This window comes from Gavialis gangeticus, unplaced genomic scaffold (genome assembly GCF_001723915.1).
Source record: "Gavialis gangeticus isolate Ggan-Ray unplaced genomic scaffold, GavGan_comp1, whole genome shotgun sequence".
In the NCBI taxonomy this organism is placed as follows: Eukaryota; Metazoa; Chordata; order Crocodylia; family Gavialidae; genus Gavialis; species Gavialis gangeticus.
Genome location: NW_017729006.1, coordinates 27,169,797 through 27,183,777, shown reverse-complemented (window position 1 = coordinate 27,183,777; position 13,981 = coordinate 27,169,797).

Sequence of the window (13,981 nt, the reverse complement as noted above, 5' to 3'; positions counted from 1 at the left end):
AGTGATATAGCCTGCTACAAATTTCACAGATCCAAGTGTTGTCTGAACTGGAGTCCAAGTTTACAGCATGCTGCTTCCTTCTTTCTCACTTTGCCTCAATCCTCTACAAAAAAGCAGCTTCATGTTGAGCTGCACCCAGTGCCAGATGCTCCCTCCAGACTGGGTGGGATTCTGCACACTCCTCCCAAGTTTCTACATTGATGTTGAATGACTGTATCATTTTGCACATGTTGTGGCACCACCGTAGAGGGTGACCCCACTTTCTAGAATCATACCAAAACTCACTGTATAAAATACTGTTAGAAAAACACTCATTCAGGTGTCTCTGTGGCACAATAGGTCAATGCAGTCAGCTGTTAACTAAAAGGATGGTGGTTCAAGCCCACTCAGGGATGGCCTACTTATTTTCATAAGTGACTGCAGGGCTCTGGGTGAAGGGGTTTGGGTGAAGGAAGTTTTCTCCTCAGTCTTCCCACTTACAGGTCATGGGGACAGATGCATAGAAAAAGTGAACAGAAGACTCCAGCACTGGAGCTACTGCAAGGGCTTTGCCTTCTTTGACCACAGCACACCTCAGCATCTGTGGCTAGAATGGCAGGCCTCCTGGATAGGGCTTTAAACTGAGATCATCAGGGGATGGGCCAACAACCTTGGAACCAACATACCAGGGTACAATAGGAAGCATACTCTGACACTGGCCAAAGGACAGTGTCCTTTGCAGCTCACCAGGAAGCCTACGGCCTCCAATGGCAGGCTTAGTTGCCTGTACACGAACATCAAAAGCTTGAGAAACAAGCAGGAGGAACTGGCCCTCCTGGTAACCAACAGGCAATACAATCTCATAAGGATTATGGAGACCTGGTGGGACTCCACCTATGATTGGACCACAGGTTTAGGGGGCTACACCCTGTATTGGGAAGAAGGGTGGAGGAGTTGCTCTCTACATGAAGGAACATTACACCTCCCTAGAAGCAGAAATTGGGAACAAAGAACGGTGATTTGAGACCCTCTGGGTCAAGATATGGGGAGAGCATGGGGAGGGGATTTTACTGTAGGAGTTTACTACAGACCTCAAAACCAAGAGGAAGAGCTTGACCAGGAATTCTCTAAAGAACTGGCAGAAGCTGCACATTCTCAGAATATGGTCATCATGGGTAACTTCAGCTACCCAGGCATCTCATGAGATGAGCACACAGCAAGATCTGATCACTCACAAGTCTCCCTCACTTGTGTGGAAGAGCTCTAACTCAAGAAGTCTATGGGCTGACCAGGGGCAAGGCACTCCTAGACTTGGTTCTGGCCAAAGGGGATGATCTAGTGAGCAATCTGAGGATCAAAGAGAAACAGGGTGACAGTGACCATGAGATGATCATGTCCTCCATTCACTGTAAGCCAAGGAAATCAGTCAGTAGGGTAGAAATCCTTGATTTCAGGAAAGCTGACTTCCACAAGCTTAGAAGATTGGTTAGTGAGGCCCTGTGGGACCATGGTCTGATAAGGAAGGGAGTACAAGAAGAGTGGTTGCTCCTCAAAGAAGTGATCCTAGGAGCACAAAGGAAGTCTATTCCCTTTTGTAAGAAAGGCAGAAAAAATAAAATTAGAAATTAAAAAGAGAAGCTTACAACAGATGGAAGTCAGAAATAACCACCAAAGAGGAGTACTCAGCAATAGCCTGCACCTGTAAGGAGTGGATTAGGAAAGCAAAGGCACAAATCAAATACAAATTGGCAACCAGAATCAGGGACAAAAAAAAGCCCTTCTTTAGATATGTAGGAAGTCGGAGAAAAAATAAGGGAAGCATAGGGCCCCTGATGAACAAAATGAGACAGCTGATAATTGACACTCAGGACAAAACTGAATTCCTAACTGAATACTTCATGTCAGTATTCCACCAGTCCAAGGGTGATAGCCTGCTTGACAGGATACAGGATGATCAAGGTGTGGGTAATCACCCTCCCACAGTTGGTGAAGATTTTTTGGGGGAAAACCTAGAGAGCTTGAATATCTGTAAGTCAGCAGGACCAGATGAACTACACCCAAGAGTGCTAAAAGAACTGGCCAATGTAATCACATGACTGATAGCAGAGTTATTTTGAAGACTCCCAGCACTTGGGAGAGGTCTCAGAAGACTAGAAGAAGGCCAATGTGGTGCCTATCTTCAAGAAAGGGAGAAAGGAGGACCCAGGGAATTACAGGCCAATCATTTTGACCTGAATTCCTGGTAGAATCCTAGAAAAAAATTATCAAAGAATCCATTAGTGATAGGCTAACAGAAGGCAGGATTCTAAAGGATAGCCAACATGGCTTTGTTGTGGGAAAGTCATGCCTGACCAACCTCATTTCACTTTACAATCAGGTAACTCACCACCTGGATAGGGGAAATTAGATTGATATCATATACCTGGAATTTAAAAAGGCCTTCAACCTAGTTTCCCATGGTGTCATAGTTTCATAGATTTAGGGTCGGAAGGGACCTAGCAGATCTTCTAGCCCGACCCCCAATTTTACCATGGTGTGTCCTCATGGTAAAATTGGGAAAATATAGCCTTGACTACTTTATGATCCAGTGGCTATGTAACTGGTTCTGAGGTAGGACCCAGAGAGTATTGACAGACAGAACTGAGTGAACATGGTGGAAGGTGACCAGTGGCATCCCACAGGAGTGCAGCTGGGCCTGCTCCCATGCTTGGCAGCAAACTTGGAAGTGGACTGGATGTGGTCTGCCAGGGAGTGTGCTGGGGGTCCCCCCATGCATTCCCCTGGCTCAGTGATCAGGCTAGGGGGGACCCCAGGTCCCCCCCCCCCCTCCAGACACAGGAGGTACCAGTTGCTGAGCTGGGGAGGGCCCCCAGCATGCTCCCTGGTGGACCCAGAAATAGACCAAAAGTGATTCTGGTCCACTTTTGGGACTTCTGCTGAGCATGTTGGGGAGCCCCCTGTGCTCCTGTGGAAACTCCATGTGCCGCAGCATTGCAGCATTCATGAGCTGCCTGCTACCTAGAGGTACGCAGAAAAAACATTTAAAGCCGTGTCTATGTCCAAATCACGAAATCTTTCCGAATCTCTCCGAATCAATTCAGAGGGTTCCAATTTGATTCAGAGAGATTAAAGTGTCCTCTGATTCGATTTGGATTTGGAGATTTGGCCACCGAATCGGGCTGAATCTCCACTGAATTGAATCAGGGACTGAAGTTTTGCACAGCCCTAAAATCCATGCTCCCCCTGGGTGCTAGCCTGGGGACTAGCAGGGAGCATGGGTCCAGTCCTGATGTGCACAGGGCCAGCAGAGCTCAGTCAACTGCAGCAGCAGCTGTCTCCTGGTCCCATACACATTGGGAGGGGTGCTGGTGTGGATGGGGCTCAGAAACAGCTGCTGCTGCACATGCTTTTCACTCCGTGCATATGGAGACAAGCCCTGTACCCAGCAAGGCTTCCCTTAGCAGCCCTGGGCTGGCCAGGAACTGTCCCATTTTGGGGTAGGTCCGAGCCATTTCTGAGCTGTGAGGAGAGTGCTTCATGCAGCCTGGGGCTGGCCAAGACCTGTCTCTCCCCCAGAGCTCTTTCCCAACCCCCCTGCCCCAATTGGGAGGGCACCATCAACCTGCTGAAGGTGGTGTGTGCAGGCACTTGTTATGATGGGGCCATGAGTGCCATGAGTCGCCTGAACCCTAGCTACTCAACCAAGGAGAAGGGCTGGCCATCCACAGCAAGCATCTCCCCAATGCTCTGGGTGACCTCACTCACCTTGGGAACGTGCACCCCTTTGTCTCCACCTTTTCCCCATTGGTTCAGAGTGGCCTGCCTCTGCTTTTTGAGGACGGGGACTTTGAAGTGAGATGGGGACTTCCTTTTGGGCACACTCCCACTGATGCTAGGCTGAGGAGGAGCAAGGAGAAGGGGATGGTGCCTGTAGAGATGCATCTGCATCCCCATGGTGCTCATGTGTTTTGTTCCCTTGCCCTGGCTGGTTTTGGATCAGCAGTGCAGGCAGATAGCATATGTGGAATAATTTGCCAGCTCAGAATGATCCTAGACCACACACTATCTCACTTCTGGGGTGCAGGCACATGTGTGGATCCCCCTTCTCAGCAGGCAGAAGCACAGCAACAGGAGGAGCAGACTCAGTTGAGCCATTTGCCTCCACAACCTGTACCTCAACCTCCTCTAAAGTGCCTTCTCGGGAAGGAGACCTGGCACAAACTCAGATGATTTCCCCTTCTTCCCCAGAATTTCCCTTGCTATGGCACTCAGATCCAGCTCCAACTCTTCCTCTGGCACTGGAAGGCTCAGCATGGGAAGTGAAATGGGGGTGGAGGAGACTATCATGCTGGTGCTGCTGCTTGTTGTCCTGGTGGTAGTCAGGGTGGGGTTATGGCTGGTGCTTTTAGAGGGGATGCAGACTCAGGCACAGGCACCGGCACTGGCACTGCTCCCCTTGCTGCCTGTTGAGCTAGTGGAGGCCTAATGCCTCTTTGTTGTAGCAAAGAGGCTGTGTCTCAGTTTGGGGGCGGAGGGGAACTTACAGCTCTCCCTCTACCCCCTCTTCTGCCTCTCCCTGAAGACTTGCCAGCTGCCTTTCCACCATGCTTCATGGTGTGTTTCAGTGTCTTGCCTTTGGCTTCGTGTGCTGGAAAATCTGTGTCTTCTTCTGTAATGTTATCTGATTTATGTAATATATGTAGATAGGATAATTGTATGTATGTGCATTTATGTTTGTATGTATGCATGTAATAAATAAAATACAAATATATAAATGTATGCATGTGTTCCTATATAAATTCTATATTATAAATATGCAATATAATTATGCTGTTCTTCCCTGCACAGTGAATGGAATGCACGCTGAGAGAGAAAACACAGATTTGAAAAGACTCAAAGAAGACTAACAAAAACAAAAAGAGGATTTTGGGGAAGGAATAAATTGAAAGGAATCAATTAATATAATAATAAATAAAAGGGTACAGAAAGAAAGCAAAAGGTATTGCTGAATCCCACTTGCTAGGCTAGCAAGTAGGAAATGAATGGTAGCCTTTGTTATTTGATGCTACTGAGCTTCTGGAAGACAGCTCAGTAACTGACCCCAAGGCAGAAAGCAGCCCAGTTCAAACAATTCTGCTTTTTATGCTGTTTTTCCATCCGTCCCCCAGAGCACTGGGATTGGAAGGGACCTCAGAGAAGGATCACAGTCACTGGGCAGCTACACAGTCAATATCAGAGTTGTCCTTCCTCCCTCTCCTTACTTTCTGTTTCCCTGCAGGCAAGCCCAGCTTCAACCTCGAAACTCAAAACATTTAGAAACTTTCAAAATGTTTTGACTGCCCTCATTTCGTTTCAAGGCTGTTTTGAAGTCCTTCATTTTGTTTTGATTTCACTGTTTCAAGTTTGAAACCAGTCAAAACAGTGTCAAAACGAAACAGCTGATGGAATTTCACAGAGCCCGAGTGCCCAGCATATGTAATTCACATTTTCTGAACAATAAAGTAGGGATGACAGCATACAAGTCTTGTAGATTCACATCTTCATCTTAGTTGATAGTTTGTTGTTATTTCATGCATGTTTTTGTAATAGCCCCAAATTCTTAACTGCTTTTTCAGTTCTGTTAGTTCAATCTGAAAGTCAAGATTCTTGCTGTTCATAGAACCAGAGTAGCAAAAGCTGTCAATGACACTAAAAGATTTACCCTCCAGAGTAATGTTCTTCCACCCCTTGGTATGTGATCACAGTCTTCTTGAGACTAATTGTCAGCTGGAAGCTTTTGCATGACACACAAAATCTGCCCAAGAGATTTTGCAGGGAAGATTCACTGGGGACAGCCAAGGCTGCATCATCCACAAACAGGAAATCTCTCAGAACCAGCTCTTTCATATTGGTTTTCACCCTAAACCTTGCAATGTTGAACAGGCCTCCATCTAGTCTGGGTCAAAGATAAAAGCCATCATTGCTGTCCTTGAATGCATGAAGAAACAAAAATAAAAAGCAGATGTTAAAGAGCATGGTGCCTAAGACACCCATTCGACTCCATTGGTAATGTCAAAGACATTTGATTAATTGGTTTCATATACTACAGTTGCCTTCATACCTTGATGTAATGAGCAAATGATGTTCAACAAGCCAGGGGACAACCTATTCTCTTCTGAACAGTAAAAAGACCCTGCCTGTTGACCATATTGAAAGCCTTTGTCAGACAGAGGAAGGCTATATACAGTAGTATTCATTTTTTCCTCTACACTTCTCTTGTAGTTGCTTGATTGAAAATATCATATCAATGGTGGAGCATCCTGTGCAAAAACCACATTGACTTTCAAGATAGATTCTTTGACCTAGAGCTTGCAGCCTAGGAAGCAGAATGTGAGTGGCAGCTTTTCCAACCATGTTCAAAAGGGAGATACCTCTATAGCTGTCAGAGTCGCTTCTATCCCCCTTTTTTGTATACTTATAAAAACCAAGTATCTTTGAAACCTTGTATATCACTTTCTCTGTCCAACACAGCAATGTAACTTCATGGAGCTTTTGAAGTAATTTGTCATTGGCACATTTGTAGATTTCAGCAGGCAAGCAATTGTTGCTGAATGCCTTGTTCCCAGGAATCAGTTTAATGGCTTTCTGCAAGTCTTCTAATGTAGGTTAATTGTCCACATCCATCACAACGTCAAATTGTGGTAATCCTTTAAGCTCTTCATTTTTTATTTCAGTCTCACCGGAGTATAGAATTCCATAGTGTTAAATCCAATGCTTGAGTTGTTTTGGTTTATCAGTGATGACATTTCTGTTGTAGAAAACTGCAAATGCTAAGTAAATCTAGTACAGGAAAGAGAGTGAAAGCAAAGGATTCTCACAATAAAGAAAAAAGGGGTAAAAAATATGAGTCAGCAAAAGGGATAAATGTTTTTTTTTAAATGCTTACAGGAATCATAAAAAAGTCAATTAAGAATATATAGATTATTCTGCCTAGAATCATGTTTTCAAAACCTCTCATAGGAAAGACTGTTGAAAATTATGTAGCAGGATCGTGGTCCTTTGTCTTTCTTTTTGGCACAGACAGGAATTTTGGGGAGGGAAAGGCAGTAGTGTTTTAATTAATACAGGTTTCCCTGTGCCTAGAGTTTTCCTGATAAAAGATATCTAGAAGGTAATAAATAATGAAAAAAAAATAGTTTCTATAGCTGCAGTATATGAACCCATTAAAATTAAATTAAATATGAATACATTAAAATTAATTTTAAGCAACAAAATTTTTTTTTCTATGATTGGGTACATGACAAATCAGGACATTGTTGAGTAATGAACATCCTTCTCAGAATAAATAAATATAAATAAATAAATAAAAGATTTGTTAAAGATCCTAGGCTTCAGGAGAGAAAAAAGAAAACTATGTGTATCTATTGTCTTGATCTTATTTCTCTATGATTTTTTCTATGCATGTTTCTTAATGTCAATTAGACATTTCTCATGCTTCTCCCTTTCTTTTAGAAGACGACCATTTTAGTAATTTATCCTAGTAATCTCCTATGAGGTTATAACTCGCTTTTGAAAAGAAAATTGAAATGAGATTGTGTGTCACTTGCATAAAATGTGCAGAGAAGCAGTAAACCATGTTAGTCAAAAGTCAGGCAGAAGTACCACATTAGGTTATTGCCAGTGAAAGCTCACACCTCTCTGAACCCTGTCTCTAAGACCCAAGGCAGATGTTACTTTTGTTGCGTGTTACAGGTGCCTACTAGGGTCGATTCAGTGGCCAGTCTCTAAACCTGAATCAATTTAGGAGACCCTTTAATTCTCCCAAGTCAAATCGGAACCTTCTGAATCAATTTGGAGAGATTTTAGAAAGATTCCGTGATTCAGACATAGAGACAGATTTAAATGTTTTTTGACATACCTCAAGGTACCAGGCAGATCATGAATTCTGAGATGCTGGAGCAGATGAAGTGTCCCACAGGAGTGAGGGGGACTCCCAAATGCAGTCTGCAGCAGACCCAGAAGTGGGCCAGAAGCACTTCCGGTCCGATTCTAGGTCTGCTGGGGAGCATGTGGGAGGGCCCCCCGCATCCCTCTGGCTCGGCGACTGGTGCCTCCTGGGTCTGGGGGGGGCACCCAGGATCCCCCCATGGCCAACTGCCGAGCTGGAGGGGTACAGGGGGGGCCCTGCACACTCCTTGGCAGACCCAGAATTGGACTGGAAGTATTTCCGGTCCACTTCCGGGTTCACGGCTGAGTATGCGGCGGTGGGGGCGGGGGTTCTGCATTCCTATGGGACACTCCATCTGCCCCAGCATCACAGCATTCATAGCCTCGCCTGGTACCTCAAGGTGTGTGGAAAAAAATATTTAAAGCTGTGTCTATGGCCGAATCACTGATTCTCTGAATCAGCATCAAATCTTCAGATTCGGATTCGGCCAAGTAGAATTGGGGACAGTGATCTGAATCAACAAATCAAATCACTGTCCCCAATTCGGGCCGAATCCGAATCCAGATCAAATGCAGCCCATTTCGCACATCCCTAGTGCCTACTGTGCCAGGAATTGTAATACTGAACTAAAAACTTCTTTGTGGTGTAGAAGTATCCCACAATAATTTTAAGGTGTGATCAGTTGACATGTTAAGATTAATTGCAAAATAATCACATAGAATGTAAATCACATATAATGTCTGTCAGGGGCCTAAAGTGTGAGCACATCCTAGCTTATACATAACATATATGTAAGCCCTGATGATAAAAGCTGTCCAAGAACTGCTGTTATTTGTCTGGCATTTTTCTTTCTTTTCCCTTGACCTTTAACCCATGCTTCTATTTCCTTAACTGAGGAATTGGGTGCAATACCCTTGTTATTTCAGGCTAGAGAACAGAGGGAGGTAAAGTCTTGAGAGGAATTACAGTAGGAACCAAAACCACCATCCAAAAAACTGAGAATTACAGCAGCAAGCTGCACACAATGCCCATTTCATAAGCAAACTGACATACTGCTGTCTCACATACCTACTGTTATATTCACAAGCAGTGAAATTCATCACAGATATGGAAACTTTTTATTTTTAATAGGCCTGCATGGAATTTCATTTATTTTTCTTTTCTTTTTTTATTTAAAATTTTAAAAATCCTGTAAGAGTTGACAGGGGCTATTTTAATTTTTTTAAGTCAAAAAAGATGTAAGCCAAAACATTTTTGTGCATTTCTTTCCACTGGAATATTGCTAATGTTTAGTTCTCCAGTGAAAAAATGTTAAAATACAGAAGATATTTTTCATGGAAATATTTGTTTTGTCAAAAAAAAAAAGAAAGACAACCTCAAAATAAATTATGCTTTGATGCTTGATAATTATGCAGATGCTTTGATAAGACTTAGTTGTCATACTATTTGTTGCTCTGCAGAATTCTTTCATACTCTGAGTATGGTTAGTTATAATTTGGGTCCAAATTAGCTAAAATGTGTTAGCTGAATACTGTCAAGAATTCTTCTTTATTGTAGACTCAGTTTAACACCTTTAAACTTACTAAATTTGACCTTAACCAGTTACATAGAGGCCAAAGGAAATAGCCACCAGGGCTAGGGACAGACATTACACTTAAACCAGTTTAAGTGATCAGAAACTGGTTTTAACAGAACAGATGTTCAGTGAACATAAACTAGTTTGGAAATGGCTGAAGCTTGTTTGAGATAAACCTGGCTGAATGTAGTATCAGAATTAACTGATTTGAATCAAACCAGTTTATGCAATGTCTGTCCCAGACCGCTTGCTGGTTTAAATTAAACCAGACTCCCCCAGCATCCCTGCATGCTCTCTGGGCTAGGTGGGGCTTTCTGCTGCACAGCAGACCTGGCCCCTCTCCTTTGGTCCCTGGCGGGAGCTTGGCAGAGACTGCAGGTGTCCCTGCTCCCCATCTCCCCTCTCCTCTGCCTTACAGAGACCTCTCTGCATTAGCTAGCTGACTACATGCTGGCTATGGTCTATGTTGTGGTAGACAGGACAAAGTCAGAATCAACAGGTAGCTGGTAACGTCCCTCTGTTGTTTTCTTAATGTGGTAATAAACACTGAGTTAGGGGTGATAAACACCGTTATCAATTGCCTTCTGGGCTGGTCAGAATGGGGAGGGGGGGGAGCCCCCCCTAATCAAAGTGTCTTGCTGGGGCCTGGCCACGCCCCCCTCAGCTCAGCACTGAAGAAGGGAAGGGAGGGCTGCTCTAGCGACCCCTGGCTTCTAGCCTGAGTCACTGCAGGCATTTGCCTGCATATCTGGGATGTCTGTGTAGTTACAAGCTGATATAGCCTAGCTAGGTTAGACTAACTTGTAAAGATTGAACCTCTTCTGGCTCAGGGTTTTTTGAATGTCCAGCCCAGCTGCACCCCTAACCCAGGTGCACTAGGAAAAAAGTTCTGGGTAGGCTGAATTTAAGTCCTTTTTCCAAACTACACACTTTGTATGTTAAAATAGTAGATGGCCCATTGTACATGACAAACAGTATGCACACAGACATTACCTCCAGAATGGAAAATAGTGTAGCCACCTCAGTGTGGTGCTGCAGCAAGGATAACTGGTTTTGCCTCTCAGCAGAGCTCAAAGCTTCTACTTTGGGAAGAAATTAAGCACTGCCTCACAGTAAGTGAGTAGTAGTCATGCCAATGGATTACTGGGCTCTTTGGGTGCTCAGTGAGATACAGGGTGATTTATAATGCAGGGTGATTTGCATTGAGAGGCAAGCTGAGCACTTGAGTGCAGTGGGGAGGATTATGGTACTTTTTAGGATATGGTTGCTATCTGATATTGTAGGATAATCATAGAACTGGGAACTTTGCCTATAGTCAGGCACTGACTTGCTGGGTGACTGATTCATTCATTTAATTTCTCTGTATGATCATTTCCCGATTGCTTAGGCAAAAATAATAACCCTAAATGCATATTGCAATAGTGAAAAATGCAATTGTTATGACTCTGTGATTTGAGTACAATAAAAGCAGAGCTGGGCTATATCTCAAACTTGATATGCCAAGACTCTAGGATTCAGGATAATCCCTTCAAAGACTATCTATAATCAAACTGCTTTTCTTGCTTTCTAACATTTGCTTCATGATAGTTTAATTATACAAGTTAATTCATGCTCTAATCTGGTCCATGTATTCATATGCAAACCAGTGCCAACTACTTAGCAATAGTTAATGTACCAAATAATTCAGGAATCCCAGATTTTCAAAAATGTTGAGACAATTGAATGCATCATGGGCCCATGGCAGACATTACATTTATGACAGGATTAATGTGTGTATTGCACTGTGTCAACACATCACAGGTTCAGCAATTTTATGGCACCAGAAAATGGCAAAAATCTACATATAAAGGTAGAACATTTTTGTGCCCAGTTTGTATGGTGCCTTAAAATTGAAGGCGTGGTATATCCTCTTTCTATGCCGACAATAAACTGATTGTCAGCTTTGAGCAGGGGGCAGCCCCAGTCTGGTTGGAGACCCTGGGCTGCCCCAGCTCCCATGCCAACAGTCACTTGATCAAGTCAAACTAAAGTTTTGTTGGTACATTTTGTAAGGGAAGAGAAAATAATTGATTTTTTCCCCACTGTTCTCTTGCATCTGTCTAGTGGACTCAGCAGAAAAGTAAGGACTAGTGATTACAAACCTACTACAATTTGTGCCTGAACAATTTTCAGTGATGGGCTAGCATGTAAAGCTACTATAGCATCATCACTTTAACAATGCTCTTTGTTTGGATAAGTAAGAAGGAAATGAAAGTCTGGATCAATTTTCAAGTTCTGACTGGAACACAGCCTCACTTGCTTTGATGATCAAATGAATGACTGAATGAATGAAAAATCCTGACATTTTTAATAGAAAAGAAATGTATTCACTATGAATTTTCCATTCCAAATGTGCTAACACACAAAGAGGAGGGCAGCATAGAGAACCATCAATCATCCTGCTATCAACCACCTGTAAACAAAACTAAACAACAGCCAGTGAACACTTTTGTTAGATGTTTTGTTAAATATTGATGATACTCCATTTTCCCATGTAACCTTACTAAAATGTCAGGATGTGCACTGCAGGTCAGGAAAGTCAGCAAAAGATTTAGTGACTTAAATAGCACCCCTCCCACCGCCATTTTGCCTAGTCTAGAAGTCACAAGTTCAGTAAGTGAAGTTCAGCACTCCTTACTATGAAGGAACAGAAAAAAACCCAAAGTATTTCACAATTGCTGGCATTTTCAAGCTACCTGCTTCTGCTGGCCACCTCAGTGACATAAGGTGCAGCATTGGTAATTCTAGTTACCATCACACTATAAACCAGCTCCCTCTTTGTTGAATACTGCATTTAAGTCATAATAGGTAGTTTCAAACTTGTTTTTTTAAATGTTCAACTAAAAAAATACTTCTGAGGATTGTTGTTGCTGGGATACAATAAAAGTGACATTTTTTAGTACTTAATATTCCATTGGTACAGGCAACATCTCTTCTTTATAACAAGCTGATTTTGTTGCAGTGGATTCCATAGGTATGGCACCTGCTCTACTACTTGCATCCTTTTGTGATGTGTACTAACATTGCTACATAAAATTCCTCCAGAGACTCCTGTACCATAGACAATACAATATTAACAGTTTACTTGACCTTCTAGAAAAGTGTAAAGTTGTAAGAAGGTGTAGTATGTTACTTGGCACACATCTAGCAAGATTCTGCTAGGTCTATAATTATTGAACTGCCATTGACAGGCTGGGCCAATATTTCTAGGCTTTCCCAGTGCATCTCTTTTCAGATCAGAAACACCCCGATATACTTTAGAGCAGTGACTGCCAAATGTGAAACAATTATTTCATGACAGATATGTCATTAGGAATCATTTTATGTTTGGACAATGAAACTTGTTTATACTTGTGACATAATTAGTGCACAGCCCAGGAAACTGGCCCTTTTCTCTCTATGCCTGGTACCATGCATCTTGAGGGCTCTGATATCTTGCTCCAGGTAGATTACCGTACCATCAATACCATTCTACCTCTCCCCCAAAATGAACTTAATAGAACTTGAACCAATGGTAAGATTTGTGCAAGTTATTGTCATTTTGGTTGGACAATTTAACGACCTACTCAGAATAAACTTTTCTTGATTTCTTATTTATTTTCCATTTTGTATTTTTCAGACCAATAAATAAATAAATAAAACCAACAACCTTGCCTCCCAAAATAATGACCGAAATCAAAAAGTCATTTTGGCATCCAATCTTTTTATTTGTAAATTTTGTCTTCTTCATTTAAAACTATTTTTAGCTTTCATTATAAAAGAAATGTCATGTTGAAATGAAAGTTTCATAGTTTCATAGTTCATAGATTTAGGGTCGGAAGGGACCTAGTAGATCTTCTAGCCCAACCCCCCGCCAGGGCGGGAGAACAACAAAACCCCAAAACAAGAAACAGGACTCAAATGAGTCCAGCCAGGTAGGCATCCAGCCTCTTCTTAAAGACCCCCAGGGTAGGGGCCAGCACCACTTCCCTTGGAAGTTGGTTCCAGCTCCTAGCCGCCCTAACTGTGAAGTAGTTTTTGCGGATGTCCAGTCTATACCTCCTCTCCATCAACTTGTGCCCATTACTCCTTGTTATGCCAGCGGGCGCTAGGGGAAACAGCATCTCCCCCAAACCCTTCTGGTCCCCCCTAGTGAGTTTATAGATGGTCACCAGGTCCCTGGAAGTGATTTCATAACTGTTAGAAACAAAGCATGTTGACTTTTTCTATTTTTCTCCATGTTGTTTCTTTTTGGCCATAACAAACAAACAATTTGACACAAATTTGCTACTTGTTTTGGTCAACCCAAATAGACGGGGGGGGGGGGGGGGGGGGTTGTTACAAAAATCAACCCAGAAGGATACGCTCATGCTATGGAAAGATACAAATTATATTTGATCTGCACATAAACCTTTTCCTTTTTCATATGTTTGATTCCACTTGTCAATTTTTATAAAGAAGTTTGCATTAAATAAGGCCTG